A 5,213-nucleotide genomic window follows, 5' to 3' on the forward strand; every position below is an offset into this window, starting at 1 on the left:
TCCAGATGTGTTATATTTTATTGTTCCAAATCGGGAGTTTTAGATTGCTACAAAAACGTTACAGACCTTCTGGCCCTATAATTTGTATCAAACACAGTGATTTTGTTTTATAATTCTTTACATATACGTGATGAGTTATGGACTTGTATCTTTTTCAGAATAACATTGACCACAAAGTCGGAAGGGTTATATAGTTGTCTACTGAAAACCAGCGGAATTTCTTAAACAATGACACCTCTTTCGGACGAAGAAGATAATTATATCAGATTAACGTTGCTATTGAAAGGAGAGTATTGCTATTGGCACCGAGAGAAGTCCGTACTTTCTTTGACACACAATTTCCACCTACATATCTACTATCAACACTGAATAAAAACTACAACACTCTAAATGGCTTGTTCAAAAAGAGAACCGTAAACCAGGCTCATTGGAATCTTTTGTTTTCAAAAAGTGATAAGTATTCTCCATGTCTACAGATATATTATAGTTCTGCATTCAATTAGTTAGTTAATTGAAATCTTATTGCAATATAAATGTTATTGCAGTAATCTGCTTACAAGGATCCAACAACATCCTTAGGTATTGTTTACGTATTGTTCATAAATGACGAATTTTACTAATTTTACTGTTTTTTTTTTATACATGTGTATTTCAAAAACAATAATAAAGAATAAGCTACAATTTAAGAGCTACAAGTAAGTTGTGACTGAAATCGTCAGTCGACTCCTTATTGAAGAAATCGACCGTTAATGGCAACTTCCAAATTTTGTTTTGCTTTTTTAACTTTTTATTTGAAAACTTTAATTGATTGATAGACACTTTGTATAGTAAAAATTATCAGCAAGACAAGATTTTTCTGAAGTCACTCAACTTGCTATATTTATTGCTTAAAAGACCAGATGTACATAAGATTATCTAAAAAATAGTCTTTGCCTATAAGTCACTCGTTCATAATGTTTAAATTCCTTGAGATAAAATGGAGACAGAAGATACCAAACTCTTCAAGTTGAAGACAAAATGTCAATGCCTTGTCAAACGAAATAAAGGCAAACAACAGTCAACAAAACACAACATTATAAAACCTTTCACTGCAACACACACACATTATTTTGACATGTAAACACACATTCATTATGTTGACCTTCAAACATAGACACATTACTTTGACCATTAAAACACACATACACTATTTCGACCTGTGAACGCACATACCATATTTTGACTTGTAAACACACATACATCATTTTGACCTTTGAACATACCTACATTATTTTGACCTGTAAACACAAATACATTAAATTGCCAAAATGGTCTTTCATTATGGAGGATACACCAAGGAGACAGTAATCTTATTCAACTAAACTAGAAGACACCTTAATGTCAACATCATACCATCATCAATAGCCGGATGTACATATAAGTTAATAATGTTAAGCTTTAAAGATGGTTGATTGAAGTTCCTCTTTGACAAATGGTTATCATTGATTTCATGGTCAATTATTTTTTCCAAAGAAGTAAAAGGCTAAGATACAAATGTATTAATTTAAATAAGAAACCTTCAAATAAGGAAATTTTCTCATTTTGTAATGTTCAATTTTTAGTGTGTAAACAAGCATTGTTTTGATAAAAGGTTCTGTATATAACTCAATTGTAAGTGTAGTTTATTGGGAGGCTCATCCTAGTTTACAAGGCATGAATGCTTGTTTACCTATATCTTGCAGGACGTTTTTTTTACAATTGTTAATGTGTATTTATCCTGATAATGCCTGAAATACTAACCACTCCATCGTTGTGATACTCCGTTTATGTCAATAAATGTGATGTTATAATTTTGAGTGAAATTCCATTTAATTATTTATCAAACATGTCAACGGTACCAGGCTTATAATTTAAAACGCCATTTGAGGATAAGACTAATTGTTGACATTCCATGTATTTTGTTGTTACAGGTGTATCTGATTCCAAAACTTTGATGCAACATTGATGATCTGTTTGACATCTATCAATCTTCCAATCAATGGGTATGACTGTCTACCACTGCCAGGTGAAACAACTCCAGGATCTGATCTTGACAGGATTAAATGGTACAGAAATAGATTAGCTCACCATGATAGTAACACAATGCCAACAGGTGATTTCAATACAGCATGGAGAGTTGTAGAAGATGCAAGTGCATTCTTAAAACGACTTTTCTATAATCTTTAAAGTAAGAGTACCGATACTATGTACCATCGCTTAGTGTGTATTTTAACTCTCAACGTCGTTATATATTTATCGAGAATGACCTTCGAAGACTGCCGACGGTCATTCAAAAGCGATAAAACATTTATATAGATATACATTTATAGAAAGAGGTGATTTTTTCTGGGTCTGTTCAATTTCATATTATTAGTCAAGTAGTATTAGATACACTACCAAGGTAACACAGAAACGGGTAGATAACAACCGCTGCCGTATAGTTTTCTGCATGAGAACTCATGTGAAGGTCTATGGTGATAGCTAGCTGAGGACCTTGATCTGACTCTATGTGCAGAAGAATGGTACGGTAGATTGTTTCTGTATCGATTGTTTTATTACCTTTGTTTTGTATCTGACTCTTACGACGTGTCAAGGATGATGTAGTACATTTTGATTTAAAATCCGACGAGGTAGCAAAATTACATAGATAAGAAACTTAAATGACCATATAACAGCAAATATAAATTACACTGTAAACAAACTCTTTGTTTACCTTCTTTCAGATAGAGTTTCTATTTTAAAGAAATTCAAGAAACTTATATTTTTATAGAAAAAAATGTCAAATTAAAGATGAATGTTGTTAAGACTTTTAAAATGCAACTTCACAAGTAAGTAAAGTATATAAAAGAGTGCAGAGACAGGCTAACTGGGGCATAGGGCTAGTGGCTTAAGCCACATGCTGCGAGCACAACTGACTAAAAATTCATACAAGCATAGACATAAAGATAACATCTACTTCTAAGTTTTTTATGAACTGAAAGTATTTCTTATTAGACTAAATGCCCTTATATGACAGATTTTAGAAATTTTAGAAATTTGCATATTATATCGAAAATTATAAATGGAAATGATATAGATATAGGAAGATGTGGTGTGAGTGCAAATGAGACAACTCTACATCCAAATAACAATTCCTAAAAGTAAACCATTATAGGTCAATGTACGGCATTCAACATGGAGCCTTGGCTCACACCGAACAACAAGCTATAAAGGGCCCTAAAATTACTAGTGTAAATAAAGGCAATAGTAGTATACCGATGTTCAAACTCATAAATCGATTGAGAAAAACAAATTCGGGTCACAAACCAAAACCGAGGGAAACGCATTTTATATAAGAGGGGAATGACGACACAATATTTAAATGTAACACACACAGAAACGAACTGAGTATTAGAAAAAAATCCGATGAGAATAACAAATAAAACATCAAAACTAAATACATGAATTTGGGATAGAAAAGTACTGTGACACTTCTTATAATAATGTGAATTCATACTAAAATATTTAGAGGAAACAAAAGACACAAAAGAAACACAACGCTAAAATGTAACACACACAGAAACGAACTATAACATAACAATGACAATATTCTTGAAAAAGTACAGGACATTTTTTAAAGAGAAAATGGTGGATTGAACCTGGTTTTGTGGCATGCCAAACCTTTAATGGCCATGTTAAATATAACACTAAAATGACAACAAAAAATTACAGGACTACGATACAAATAAATAGGAGAACATATTTGACAAAGAAACACACACAAAATAGCTAACAAAAGGCACCAGGTTTAAAATTTAATACGCCAGAAGTGCTTTTCGTGCACACAAGACTTACTAGTGACGCCCAGATTCAAAAGTTTGACAGCCAAAACAAGTACAAAGTTAAACAGCATCGAGGACCAAAAGTTCAAAAAATTTGTGCCAAAACCACCAGGGTTTTCTGTTTGGTACTAGAACATCCCTATTTTTTAGAATAATTTATACTTTTGCAAACAATAAATTTTAAAAAATGACTATATAAAAGATATACATGATAAAACTGAAGTATTTACTTATTACAGAAAACAACCGGATACAATACATTAACTGACAAAATCCAACACAAAAAATAGACACACACTCGTATTAGTCAAGGCCTCAACGCAAGGTGACGTCGCATTTGAAATAAAAAAAATTACGTCGTATTTGAGTTTGTAAAACAGTACACAAAAATGACGTCACATTTGAATGAATAAATAAAGGCAACAAACTAAAACTGAGTGAAACGCATTAAACATAAGAGGAGAACAACGACACAACATTAAAATGTAACACGCAGAGAAACGGACTAAGCATTAGACAAATTCCTATGAGGATAACAAATATAACATCAAAACCAGATAAATTGACTTGGGATAGATAAGTGCCGTGACACGTCTCATGGTAATGTGAATTCACACTCAAAAATAAGAGAAAAACAAACGACACAACGGAAACACAACGTTAAAATGTAACACGCACATAAACGAACTATAATATAATAATGGCCATATTCCTGACTTGTAACACTGTCCATTACACTGTCCGGTCACATTATGTAACCACATTTTATGCTATTTGTCAAACTTTTTTCTATTATCAAAATTTTGTAATTGTTAATAAATACTTTCTATAAACATTGCACTGTGAAGATAAGTATTTGTTTGAGAGATCATAATGAATGCCGAAAACTCCAATGAAAAATTTCCTTATAAATATTTTATTTTTACAATTTAAATCCCTTCAATTCATAAATCTGATAAATGTTACGACAACTTGTCTGTGTCTTTTGTTCAATACACACACGGAAATCTAACTGAAGCTATATCAATAATATATTGGTGTGGAGTTATAAAAACTAATAATAAATAATGTCTTTTTTTCTTTTTAAATTAACTCGTTGTACAAAACGTCGAATTGTTAGAAATAATAAGGATTTTCTACAACGGAAATAGTTTACCCTGGCTGTATTTGACAAAACCTGTTGTAGTTTTAGGTTCTCAGTACGCTTCAACTGCATACTTGAATTTATTTTTTTTACTTTTTTTTATAACAGCGTCACTGTTAATTCTTTAGGACATAATTATCAGCCTGGTATCTTGTATCTTCAATGATTTTATAGAACCATTGGGAATAAAATCACTACTGTTATTCATTTCAATTTTCAACAATACAAAC

Source organism: Mytilus galloprovincialis, chromosome 10, assembly GCF_965363235.1.
Source record: "Mytilus galloprovincialis chromosome 10, xbMytGall1.hap1.1, whole genome shotgun sequence".
In the NCBI taxonomy this organism is placed as follows: Eukaryota; Metazoa; Mollusca; class Bivalvia; order Mytilida; family Mytilidae; genus Mytilus; species Mytilus galloprovincialis.